Source organism: Calypte anna, chromosome 20 (genome assembly GCF_003957555.1).
Source record: "Calypte anna isolate BGI_N300 chromosome 20, bCalAnn1_v1.p, whole genome shotgun sequence".
Taxonomy (NCBI): Eukaryota; Metazoa; Chordata; class Aves; order Apodiformes; family Trochilidae; genus Calypte; species Calypte anna.
The window spans coordinates 5,834,395-5,848,573 of record NC_044265.1 but is presented as its reverse complement, the minus strand read 5'-3'; the positions used below and the strand labels follow the sequence as shown (position 1 = coordinate 5,848,573).

The 14,179-nt window shown below is 41.7% G+C and overlaps 1 long non-coding RNA gene across 1 annotated transcript in view; it reads right to left on the bottom strand.

The window, feature by feature from the left end:
* Positions 1-14,179, bottom strand: part of LOC115599417 — a 50,106-nt gene that overhangs the window by 8,694 nt on the left and 27,233 nt on the right. The window contains exon 2 of the long non-coding RNA XR_003988401.1: positions 1,916-2,123. This is a non-coding gene — a long non-coding RNA (uncharacterized LOC115599417). The remainder of the gene's footprint in view (positions 1-1,915; positions 2,124-14,179) is intronic.

The window sequence follows — 14,179 nt, the reverse complement described above, 5'->3', positions numbered from 1 at the left end:
AAGTTATTTGTTTTGTTTTTTAATTCAAAGCTTAGAAAAGTTTGGGTTGGAATTCTGGATGAAGGTTTGGTTGCTGCCTTTTCCCCTTTTATCTGAACTAGCTCACTCAGACCTAATCTTCATCATCTAAACCACATGATTAACACACAAAATAACTTTGGAGCAAGCCAGGTCCAAGCAGGAAGCTGCAAGTACTATCATGTCTTCATGATATTAGCCAGCAAAATAACTGTGGTTTCTTCAGGTTTTGTTGGGGTTTGGTTTTGGGGGGGGGGGTTTTTGGTTTTTTTTTTTAATTCTTTACATTTATGTTTTCCTTGAAAGGGGCTTGTGTTTTTGTTTCTTCTTTGTATTGGAAACTTTCAGAGTTACCATCTCACTCCTCGAGGGAATGCTTAGTCTCTTAGACAATCCCCACAAGACCAGGGCAGGCCTGGACCCTTTTGCAAAATGGCTGAGGACCACTCAGGTTTGTCAGTCAAAACCAAACCAGCCAGCCAGAGAGCACCTCTCCCACCTGGTCAAGCTTAAAAGTATCTGTGACTGTACCACATGAGGGTCTTGCTGGTGTGTATTAGGCCTGCTCAGCATATTCCATCTGAATTGGCTGTCCTGACAAAAGAAGATGATCCTTTACTTTTTTTGGGATTCCCAATGGGTTTTAGAACTCTGTACTAAGCTGCTCAGAACACAGCAGTTCTGGGCATGTCTAGACACAGAGAGTTGCTGGTACTGAAAGAAATGCTATCCTGAGGAGGGAGGAACCTATTGAGTTGTAGGTACTTAAATTCTCTTCTGCATCTGTCCCTAACTTGCGAGGGAGGAAGAGGCATATGCTCAAAGGCAGCTTCCATTTTATGGCTTCAAATTATGCAAAAAAAAAATAATTATGGACTCAATAATTTTGAACCTGCAACTGTATTGGAGGTGAAGGAGATCCTAAGCCAGGCAGGGAGAGGCTCTTATTCTCTGCCCTTTCTCTGCTCTGTGAATTCAGAAGGGAAGAGAGGCCTGATGCCAGCAGAAATCACAGTCCCCATCTGTCACACACTCCTATGCAAAGCCCTGAGGTTGGTACACTGGGTGTTTGTTGGACAATGCCATGGAGAAGGCTGATTTCCTTGGACCATTTTCTGTTCATTGTACTGTTCTTTCCTGGCATTTCACAAACCTTCACAAAGAATATGACAAAAAAGGGAAAAAACCATCAACCTTCCTAAAATGAATTGTGTGTCTCTTCCCTCACCATCCCAACAGCTTTGGCAAGCTCTTAGGAGTTAGGCAGAGCTGGTCTCTGCTGGATGTTTCTCTTTGCACAATTTAACGATAATTTGGGGGAGTTTGCATGATCAAGTGGGGAAGCATAAGAAGGGAAGTCAGGACTCAGCCTTCATTCCCAGTTGTGCCACCAAGATCTTGTTTGTATTGGCTTGACACATATAAACCCTCGTTAGTTGTCCCATTGGCATGAAACTTGTTTCGTGTATTTGGTACTTCTGTTAGTTCTGGGGCTATCTGAGGCTCAAATAAAAACAACAGCAAAATGTCCAACTTTATCTGCAAAACAAATTATAAATGTAAGAACTATGACCTCTCTCCTCTGATTCAAAGCCTGTTTAAGACAACGCAAAGACATCTGTTGTCTCCAGTACACTTTAGGCTCTTGACCAGATAGAGAAGAGAAGGAAGACCACTAGAACTCAAGGATGCAGTAGGATAACTATGATATATATTAATAGGAAGTAAAAGTATCCTCAAGGGATGCTGGAAGCAAGACTTCTGCCAAGGCTTGGCTAGAATACACCAGTTTAGGGACACAGCTTTTGCAGCTTCTTGGCTCATTCTAGAAAGGAAACAGCTTACTGTCTTAACCTAATGTGAGTTCTATATTTTTAATTTCCAATACTTCTCATACCTGAAAGAAAAACTCTGTTCTGCTTCCATGGCAAAATTCCCAAGAGCACAGCACATCTCACATCCCTTTATTCTCTGCTGTTGGGTTTTTGACATCTTTCCATGCTGTGAGGCTTGACTGGTCACTTCCACACGTATGCCCATTCTTGATCTCTGTTTCTTTGACACAGTTAACAGTTGTCACTTCCATCTAAAGTCCATATTTGTTTCTGTAGCAAACAAAACAGAAAAAGATGAAATTGATTCAAACACTGTCTTCTACGTCCATCAAGACATATTAACCCAGGCTTATGAAGCAGAACAAGGCAGCTGGACAAATACCCAGCTTGCAGAAGTAGTCTGCAAATGTATCAAGTCATCATCCCAAAGAAAAAAAAAAACAAAGTATTACTGTTTTTTAACATAAAACTTCATGATTTCACTATATAGCACTGCTATTTCAGTATTGTGGTTTTCAAAACAGTACTAACTTCATGGTCCTTCTTTAAGTACCTACTTCCCCAGGATTGGTACCTAAAACTGCTCCCTCTGCCTTTCAAAATCTTTTAAATTAACAAAGTGGTTCCAAAGGTATGATGGCCTGAAAAGTTTATCTAAGACCAGATTTTTCCTAATTTCTGTCAAAGTCTTTATAAAAATAAAAATTGCAAAGTTGCACAACTATTATCCACTAATAGCCATGTCATCTCCAGTCCATCTGCCACCATGGTGAAACATGAGGGCGTCTGGAGAATATGAACACTGATTATTTAAGGAGTTGCTTTGGGTTGTGATCAGAGATGGCTCTTTTTTTTATGAATATGCTACACTACCAGCAGTGACAAAAAAACATGTTCCAGTTCGTAATTAAATTTTTTTAATTCAAATATTTAATTTTGATTTAAGGGTTTCTAAGAATACAATTAAGCACCAAACTAAAATGGTAACTCCAAACCCTGAAGCTAAAACTTTGCACTTAGAAATTGCTAAAATTGTGTAATTTGATTTGTTTGGAATTTCAGGATGATATAACTAAAACAGCCAGTTGAAACTGTTTCTAGTTCACAAAGCATCCAATTTGCTTAGATTTGAACATTTTGGCTAAGATTATCTGACAATAAATAACAGGACGATATCACCGTGAAGAAATAATGGGCTGTCAGAATCCAGATTTCATATTACAGAACACAGGTCTATAAGGGTACTTCACAGCACTGTTTTATCAATTATATTTTCAGACCTCTCAGATGAAAGGCAGAGTGGGTACAATAAGGAGTAAGTTGTGCTATGGCAAAGTTAGATCTCAACAAAGTCATAAATTCTACTTGGCAGGGAAATACCATGCACATTTGTGACGCCATATAAATATCATAATAAAGTATCATAATTAAAACAATGGTTCTTTTCCTTCAAGAGTTTCTTTAGGCCTGTCCTCAGAACAAATCCTAGGCAGGTAATTCATTGTCTATCCATGTGATATTCAAGCAGCATATTTAATACAGTTGCAGCTCATACTTTAAATTCAAGCATAACATCAATCCAACAGTTTCTGGCATATGAAAGGCAGCAATGGAGTGTCAAGATTTCAAGGAGATTCCAATTTAATTTAAATGGTGTTGCTCTCAAAAGCTGGCAGCAAGGAGTGCATCTTTTAAAAATGTTTCTATTAGAAGCTGATGTTTATGATCACTCTCAGCTTGGCAAGAAAAACATTCTTCTAAACATTTACATTTCGCATTCTTTAGGACAGTTGAGAAATGTTGGCTCACAGTTCTCCACATTAGAGAGGTTGTGAGGAATGTTATAGTAGAATGTTAATAGCCATGTACTTTTCTTGTTCTTTGATTTACTGTGTGGCAGTTTTTATACTAGTTGTGTTCTTGTCTGTCCTGATTTGAGTTTCACTCCAACAACATAAGCCTAGGTTTATTTTTCTAGCTAATAAAAACAAATTCAATTCATTTATTAACATCACTTTGTACTAATGTTATAGTAGCCATTTGGAGACTTTTCTTCTTTAATATATTCACTATACACTGCTGGAAGTAGTGTGTAGTGTAACTCTAGCAGTATAACTGCTCTAACCCCTGAGCAGAATTAGAAAATGGGCATTTTTCAAGAGATGCAGTCTGTGACGGGGGGACTGTCATTGTGTGGTTTGTACAAACATTGCAGCCATGTTCTGGTTTCCCTACAGACATCAGCTACCAAAATAATAATAATAATAATAATAATAATAATAATAATAATAATAATAATAATAATAATAATAATAATAATAATAATGTAACGTAGATCCCCTGGTTAGTCCCTCTGGCTCCAAGGTAGCTACTTCCATGAGTAACTGCCCTGGCTGAGTAAGTGAAGACATCTGTGTTCTGCCTGCTGTGTGTCACACACCACAGGCCCAGTGCACAGCTCTGGTGAGCTCTCATAAACACTGCCATTAGAGCCAGCTGGACCGACTGTACCTGCCTACTCCCTCCCTTACACAAAGATTTCCCAATCTGACCCAGCCTAACAGCACCAGGAAAAAAAAACAACAGAACATTAGCATTGGCTTTATTCTTCACCGACAGCGCTGTTTTCAAAGCAGCGTTTGGGTAGCACAATGCCCTGTAGATTAGAGGCGCATAAATTTATTGACTGTGTTCCCCATTCCACAAATCACTTAAGGATATGTATGAATCTTACTGAGACAGGTAAATGAATGAAGGGATATGATGAAGTCCCAAACATTTCCAGCTCCCAGGAAGGTCACTCAAAGTTGATGGTACCTGGGGACTACAAGACTGAAGGAATACAAGAATGCACCCACACGAATAATTGTGTGCATGCAAATCATCTCACTGCAGTGTTGCAAGAGCTGAAGTCCCCAGTCAGGGCTGCTCCTGTGGGTAAGCTCACTCATGGTCTGAGGATCTGCAGAATCAGGCTTGGTGGTATGTGCTGGATGCCTGTGCACTATCATTTCAATTCAGTTTGCTAAGGTGTGTACAATCTCTGCTCAGGTACACGTAAGCACAATCACAGTGGCATCGAGTTGGCTGCTTCAGGTCTGGGCCATTTTGCTGCCAGTTGAAGATGTGAGGCTGATGTGTCTTGTGCTATGGCACTTGGATAAATAAAATTTGCTGTAGTAGTAGGGAACTTGAGGCAAGGGAATTTTGCAGTGTGAATACAAATTGTAGGTGTGAAGTCTTAATTGCTGTTCATAATTAGGCAACAATTCCAGCAAGCTGTATGTGTATAATGCCCTTCATCAGAGTAATTCGCTTAACTTAGGATGTTTATTAAGTCTCATCGAAACACGATGTTGTGACAGTATTACACAGAGATCCTCTGAAACAGCTGTAAACTACCTGGTTTGGCCCATGGCAAACAGCCTTGGCCACTGATGGCCACTGGCACCGGGAGGTCAGGAGCGTGCTTCGCTCCGGCAGCTCCCGGTGCTCAGAGCTGAGGGTTTATGTTTTTCAGGGAGGTGCTTTTATTTGGTAAGTAAAAGCTGGGTCTTGCTGGCTTACACCAAACTTGTTTGGGAATATTTGCAAATTCATAGAAACAAAAGACACTGTCTCTTGACAAAACTTTTTAGTGTAACTCTGTGCAAGAAGACTCTCATTCCAGAATAAAAATGACCACACAAAGACTGACTCAAAACTAGCTCCCTGCCAGCCTTTAGAAACTGAAAGTCACATTTTAAAGTTGAAGGCACTTACCAAAAGCCCATGGTTTTATTTAGCTTGTTGTTTCCATTGTGTGCATCCCCTACAGCAAGCACCCAAATAAAGTCAGGGGAATCTCAAAGGACCCAGTGACAGTTGAGTCACTTCAAGACAAGTACCCAAAATCAAGTAAGGTCAGTTAAGCCTCGAGGTGCTCAATGAATCACCTCAAGACAAATTTAAAAAATGAAGTATGTTCAACGGGCTTTGAAAATTTTAGCCTGATTGAGACACTGGATGAGGATAAGGAAATCATGTACTCATAGGCAAGTCCCCTCAGAGCAACTTGCTCTCAATCAATAATCTATATTCATGTAGATGAGGTCTCTATAGGAAACCAGCAACACATCATAAATAATAACTTACTAGAGTCTGCATATGAGCAGTGTCTTGAAGAGAATACTAATAACTCTGTTTGAAGAAAGAAAGGGAGCAGCAGCCCAGAGTGGGTGGGAAGCAGTAGCCAGCAGGCTGGCTAGGAGGAAGGGAGGAATAATAAGGCAGCCAGTTCCCAGGAAGGGCCAGTAGGTGTATTTATAGAGGTCACACAACTTCTGGTCAATTAGGTCTGAACCCAGAGGAACCACTGGTAAAATATCCATTGCTGCTGGCTTTGGTAAAAGCCAATTAGAGATGCATTTATATTATAAAACTTAATTTCTAGGGAGTATAAGTGCGGAGAACTTCAAAGACTTGCCCAAAGAAGGATGGAGCATGGTGTATGTTCAGCTGGACTAATGGATCCCAGTGTCCCAGACTGTGGACATTCTTTGAGACTACAGGGAGAATACCTTAAAACACTGGCCTGTGGTTATAAAATCTAATAATAATTTTTAAAAATGTATTTATTTACATTACATTTTACTTGTTTACTTCCTCCCTGTGTATCTAAATGTTCAATTTTAATTCTTTCAAAATAAACACTTGCTTTTTTTTTTTTTTTTTTCCTTGTTTGTCTGATGCTGGGGGTAAGCAGATGAAAACAAAATTATGGTGTTACAATTCCATGGAAATCACAGACTGAGTCAAAGGGTACCCCTGAGAATGTGTACCTCAGCACAGCTCCATGAGATTCTGTGAGTGGGAGTATTTTCTGCCAGGCTGCAAAGAAGCAGTGCAGGAGCTGGGACTGCCAAGTGACAAGTTTGCAAAGGCAGTCCCTTTGGTAGGCACAAACAGAACCACTTAGGAGGCACAGAGAGGCTCCCCACAGCTTTTTTAAGCCAGGGTGCTGTACAATGAGCAGACCAAAGTCATACCACAGGTTAGTGACAAAGCTGAAAAGAATCCAGATTGCCAGCTCCCTGTCCTAAATACCACTTGTAGTCCTGCCTTCTCCTGTAGGATAAAAGCATAAGGGAAAATATTCTAAAAACTTTCAAGAAGCAGTGTGTATTTTGCTGTTAAAAGAAGGGGACACTATCACAGGATCAGAAAATTCCACAAAGTAACACAACAGTTACTATTACAAAACTCTGGGGGATCTTTTCTGTGGTACAGAGTTATTCAGCAGCTCAGATTCAAAGCCGTATTTCTTCGTCCTCCACAGTCATAAATTCTTTTTCCTGTTTTGGATAAGTTCAGTAAGCTCAACTCTTGGCTTCAGTGAGAGTCAGACCTTGCCTAAAATGCAATATTTTTATTGTCCTTTCCATAGAACGTTTATGCTGTGTTTATCAGATTCATTTCTTTTTTCATTAGAAGTTAATGGCAATGCCATTACCCCTGCTTTAATGTCATGAGAATCACACTCTGTAGGGTGCCTCCTATGACTGCCTCAAAAATCGCTCCCTGTGGATATTTTGTCTCTGTGAAATAGTCAAGTTCCAACTATTCATCTTTGCCAAGAAGAACAATGTTACCAATTATTACAACAGTGGAAAATAAATCAGAACAATAATTTGTTTTCTTGCAGTTGGTTGTACATATCCTTCATCAGAAGAAATTTAGCTATGAATTAGAAATATTTCCTTCCACCTTCCCAGCCTCTTCAGTTTGTGGATTCGTGGTATGCCTATGCATCAGATGAGTTCTTTTACCTGGGAGGTAAGAATTGTTCCAAGTTTGTACCTGCTCAAGATGTAATTCAGTTTCTGAAGGAGACTGGCATGATGCCTATCTACAAAAAATCTCCAGCATTATTATGCAGAGCATAGAGGAGTTAACAGTGACCCAGTAAAAGAAATCAATTTGAAAGTGGTTTTGCAGAGAGAAAAGATCCATCATTAATGAAATAAGTTGAAATTACTGAAAGAGCATTTCTGATCATGCAGTCAAGGAAATGCAGAATGAAACTTGAGGACACAGAGGGATATGTGAGTACCACCTTGGGGAGAAGGTACTACAGATGCTTCTTCAGATAAAGATAGATCAAAATTAAGTGCCTAAGCTCAGAAACCCAAACATTCATATTACAAATACACCCAGTTCATGATCATGGATAGAGACATGAGTAGCTTTAGGACTTGGCTCCCATCTTCTGCTTAAACATGGAATTCACAATAACTGAGATGTGCCATCCCTTGCAGGTACTGGAGATGACAGCAGATGTACTCTGAGGTTACACAAACACTGTGCACGCAGTGGTGAATATCTGCTCCTTTTGCACTGGTTTGTGCTCTGCAGAGGATTGCAGAGGTGTTGTCCGAGGTGCTGAGTCCTCCTTGGGCCACCAAGAAACTGAAGGGAGCTGCAGGTGCTCCGTGCCACTGGACATCACGTCACAGGCTTAATCATCAACAAAGTCTTATACCCAAGACTTGCACCTGGCATCCAGTGAAATCTGAGATAGCAGTTACAGCTCTAAGAAACTAGCAATACCAGTTTTTCTAGGAAATTAATAAATGCAAATTTAAACTCTTCTAAATATTTCACTTAATAAAGTCACCTGGAAAGATTTGTGTTTTCATTAATACAGAGAATATAAATAGAAAAGGAAATGGAAGGCCTGATACTTGGTGTCCAATAGACTCCATAATGTGGCCAAGCTTCTGCAGGGCTCCCTGGGCATGCAATGAGATAATTAGCAAAATGTCATTGTAGTCTTTCAATCACTATAAAATGCATTTAAATGTTTTCCAAGTGTGCAGCTCATAGTGACTAATGAAGCAGCTGCAGCTGGTAGGCTGGGTCCTGCACTTAACAAGGCAGAGCAAAGCAGATCCTAACCGCATGGCAGGAGAGAAGAGGCTGAGAAGCTCCCAGGAAGCTGTGAATCCTGTGTCCAGCTGGAGAAAGAGACTGGCAAGGGAAGAGCCTTATCAACACAGAGGCACTGAGTCTTGATACATATCCACTGTCCATTGCCACCCATGATTTTGAAGCTAAGTGAGCAAAGAACTTGAGATTCACCACCATTTGGTGTAAGAAGCTGGGTGCTGTGAGGAGTCTTGGTATTGTTTCCATTCTTGCCTTATTCCCAGGATAATGAGCTGCTGCCCTCTGACAAGCAGATCAAATCCCAAGCAAAAGTTTTGTGTGACTCCTCAGTGCTGAAAAAACTTTGCTCCTCCTGAAGTCCTGGCTCTAGGAGACAAATGTGTCTCCCCTGGAAATCTGCCCAGACCTAAATGTGAGTGTGGAAATGGGTGTTATTACCTGCACTCAGTGTTTGTGTTCTAATTCTCTCTGGACTGTAGTTTCCAGATTTTTCCCATTGAAACTAGTGTGAGATTATAAAATTAAAGGATTTACCAAATAATTAGGCATTATTTTGATAAAGAATTACAGATTGAAAACAAGTCTCCCAGGCTGAGAAAGTCTGAAAAAAATGCACTTGCCTCAAAGGAAAAGGAAAAAGGATATCAAAGGAGATTAAAAATACTATACCACAAGTATGTTTAGCAGAACTAACTCAAAGGGTAGATTGCATCTGCATTTGGACCATGAATAAGATCTTTCCAGCTTCTGCAGTGGCCTAGAGATGTGTCACCTTCTACATTCCTTATTTGTCTCTCAGGAAGCCACCATAATGTACAACCACAAACTCCCAGCCACGAAGCCATCACACGCTACCTGCCCAGCCTGGCAGTGTCCAAGCAGTGACACTGCTTTGCAGTACTGTGTGGACTGCAGGAAAAGTTACCCCACAGACCTCCATGAAATGAACTGAGTGGTCCTGCTCAAAGCATTCTGTGTCTTCCTGGAGTTATGTATTGGAAAGGACTCTCTGAGTCACTCTCCTCATCTGCATATCCTTTGCATCTTGGCATTAACAGTCAAGAGCCATTGGAGCCAGCTAGAAAAGCCTCATGTTTGTGCTCTCCCATGCAAATATCTCTTCTCCCTATATATTAGTTACTGTGTGTGGGTTTTCTCTCTCACTCTCTCTTGCCATATGTGTAGGAGTTGATGGCATCAACTTTATGAAATCACAACATATGCCAAGAACAGCTGGAGAAGTTGAAACAAGTTCTGGGTGAGGTGAGTTTCATGGGCAGGGACTGAAATTAGCAAAGGTACCGTGGCTGCTTGCCATCCTGGGAGTCTCACATGGAGCATGCGGCCTTTGCTTGCTCCAAGAGCAGATTCCCCCTGGAAAAAAGGATTTGATTTGATTTAGATAATGTCAATGTCAGAGACAGCTGAATAGAAGAATCTGTTCACCAGGAGAGACCATCTCTGAGCCTCTTCTGTGTCTGGTTCATTATGTAAATACAAAAATTTCATCATGAGTCTGAGGTAATTAGTATCTTTAGCCAGCATGTAGCATTCTTCATCTTCAAAATGCTTTACTAACATTAATAATTAATCACCACAACACTCCAGGAAGGTTATAATCTTAATCAATGGGTAAACTGAGGCACATAGATATTAAGTATCACAACCTGCCAGTGGTGGTACTCTTGTGTCCCAGCCTGGTGCTCAGTGTGTTACAGTGTGTGGCCGAGCTGCCTGATAAGTCTTATGATAAGAAGGAACAAACCAAGGAGGGCATTCCAGGATGAATAAAATCACAGGCTGTTTCTGTTGATCTCTCTGCATGTTCCCTTCACCAGTCCAACAGTATTCTTGGCATAATAGTTACACTCTGGGCTCAGGCTTAGCTGACTCAGGTATTTATATCTTCTTTTCTGAGTAATTGTACAGTTTAAAAAACCAATGATATGTCTGATGAATTTTAGTGTTGCAAATTGTTTAATAACTAGCACTTGCTTTTAAAGCAACTTATGTATCTACCTCAGAAAAATGTCCACACTTTGCCTCAATCTCTTATACAGGAACATTCGAGACTGTTCCAGAGTTTGGTCTTGAGTTAATGTTTTATAATCAAATCTTGTTCAGGCTAGGAAATGCAGTTTTTAACTTGCCAGTTTTTGCCACTAGTTCCACTTGGACATCTCCACTGGGTCAGACATTATTATTGCCCAGGAATATCATTGCCAGACAAACCTGGAAAGAACTGTGAAAGCAGCAACCTCCCTTCCCAATTCAGAAAATGAAACTTCAGCAGCTTACAAAATACAGAAATATACACGGTACATCTGAAAGTAAAGTCTGCTTTTCTTGAGGCTTCATGAGAGGGATCTGTCAAATACAGCAGGCTACCATTAAAAACAATTAACCTAATCAAAAATCCATTCTCTCTTATTTCTGTCTAGTCAGGTGAATATTAAATACTAGATTTTCAAGAGGGGGGAAAAAGAGGAAATCAGCATCTACATTTTCATACAAACGTGTATGAAGGAGCAAGTACAGATTTGCCTTCGTGTACCTAAAGTATGCATGTAATTAGTATGACTGCACAGGGAGTCATGGGACTTGTATAAAGGACTGGCCACCTGCATATCATTTGGGTAGTTGTCTTAGCAGTGACAAGGCTTGTGTGTGTCACCCACTCTAGCATTTAAATGTTTGAAAACACACATTTCTTCTGGCAAAATGGACTTGTGAGGGTTGCTGGTCTCCTAACCACACGCTCCCCAGGATTTCTGGTCCCTGTGAGGACAGTACTGAACATGTAGCTTTTTGTATGTGTTTGGTTTAGAGTAAACCAGTTGCTTGTGGTGTGTTAACTCTGAGCATCACCAGCTTGAGTACAATTCTCTCCTCATCACTCCTGTCTCCCAGAAGTGGAGCAGGCAAAGAATAACCCTTGTTCCTTTGAGGTGGGAGATCTCCCCAAGGGGAAGGAGAGGGAAGCTGACCTCCAGTGCATTTACTGATCACATTTATTTTATTTTTGAAGGCACTTAGCCATAAGTCTCAGCCTATGGCTCTGCTTCCTGCAGGCACACCCTGCTTGTGGCTGTGAAGGTACTCACTAAGCACTAGTAACACCCAGCATTTATTTAGGGCTTTTCATCTTCAAAGCACTTCCCGAACAGTGTTAATTAATGAATCCTCACAGCCCTCTGTGAGGTATGCACAGTTATTACCCCCACATTTTACAAGTGAGGAAAACTGAGGCAGCGATTAGCTGAGGCAACACTGTGGGAATTGGGATTAGAGCTCAGGAGAACTCAGGAATGCCTGGACCCCTGTACACAGTGCTTGCCTGGCTGCCTCATTGGGGAATGCACGTGGTGCCTCAGCTCAGTACAGTATCTTGAACATGACCAGTGCTGACTCTTTGGTGCTTCAGGGACATCTTCTCCTTCCAGGTCCACACAGGCTTTCTGTGTGAAGATCTGGGGAAAAAAATGCTTTTCCATCTTTCAGTATCAGCTCCAGATCCTGCTGTCACCCTGGCAGGAGATCCAAAGAAAGTCCTGAGGCTTCAGAGCACTACAGAGCACATTTGGTTCTAGTGCCTCCAATGCGTTTTAAATGCCATAGAAGGGGGACTTTCACCCAGAGATCTCAGAGTGCTCTATGGACAAAGGACAGTGTTGCAATCCCAAATCACAGTCTGGCTCTGTGAGACTCACAGACCCACTCAGGCTTGGCCTTAGCTGAAGATCTGATGATTCACGACCCTCAGCCCACATTCATGAAAGTTCAGTGAGTTTCACTCACATCCTCCTCAGTAAATGTGGGTTCCTCCCTTGAGAAGCCTCAGGGTATCCCAGTTCCCAGCTGACATGAGGAGGACAGGAGCAGACTTCCTGGTCCTAATGGTAGCCAGTAGGGTGAGAGAGGGCACCAGCAATGGGGGTTAAGCCTGGATGGTTCAATCTTGTCAAACTTGAACATCCGAGAGAACCTGCAGGGCTTGGTTCCTTTCCAGCCCTCCAGGGCTCTCACAGCCCTAATTATTATTGTTGTTGTTGTTATAACAAAACATTCATATACTGCCATAAAATACAAACTAGATAATACACGTTCCTTGCCTGAAGAGCTCAAGCTTTAAAGAGGCTGAACATTCTGAACTGGATCCCTCAGGAGAGACAGGGAAGGCGCAGCCCTTCTGGAGCAATTTCCCCTCTGTTCCTTTCAAGTGTGGTTGGACACTGAAGGGCTGAAGGGCAGCATCAGAGATAGGGCATGATCCTCCAGCTGTGCCTCAGCTCATGTTCTGCTCTGCACAGCAGCTGGAGGAGACAGATTTGTGGCCAGCAGTCGCCCTGGGGAGGCAGGAGACTGAGGGGAATGGAATTGTGTGGTGGGTGCTCAGCTGCAGCTCAAAGCTGGAACTTTCTACTCAGAAAGCAAGGTCCAGCCCACTGTTCCTGGTGGTGGAGCAGCTCCCAGCTCTCTGAGCTCTCACAGGGGCTATCAGGGAATCACTGGCAATCAGTTATCAGCAGTGCTGCCTCTGTCTGAGCCAGATGGTGCATGAGCTCCATCCTGCTCCTTTACATCTCCCACAGGCCTTGTTTCAAACACATCACTCATCTAAACCAAGGTGGTAGCATTGTAATGCTCAAAAGAAAATAGCAAAATGGTAGTGCATGGTGTGCTGATGCCTTTGCAGAGCTGACTGCTGGGATGCTCTGTGGAATCTCGGGTTGATAAACGCTCTTCTGACTGAGACTGGAGCCTTCTCTCATCTATGAGGTCCCTTCTATTGCCCCCTGACAGTGTTTCCCAGTTTCGTCCAAAATGCCATGAGATACTGAGCCAAGGGAGAACTGGAAAATGTTGCAATTCCTAAGCTGCACTTTGAAATGAAATAGTAATACTTGTAATTAATAATAATCTCTAATGAAAAAAAATCCCTGCTTATTCCAATACAGACACTCCGGGTAGTGCTAGGGCGTCAGGCAGGCTTATTCAGCCTCTGGACAGACTCACCCACAAGGCCTAACATCAACACACCCTGTGTACACCTAGCATCATTTTGAACAACAATTGCACCAAAACAGAACAAAGACAAGGAACACTTTAGGTCCTTTGTGTATCAAAGAAAGGGATCCCTGGCAGGTTTTTACGAGCTGAAGGCTCTGAGCCAGAAACTGTCCCTGCATCTATATTCATAACTCATAAAACAAACCAAAACAAAACCTCAACAAAATACATTTACAGTGAAGTAAATGTTTCTCAGAAGTGCTGCTGTTTTCATTCCCATAATGTTTCAATGTTCTAATGTTCTCTAACCACTTATTCAAAGACATTGAGCAGACACTGTTGAAGTTTTTGAATGCTTAATCTGACCTATCTTAGGCCTGGCATAAACC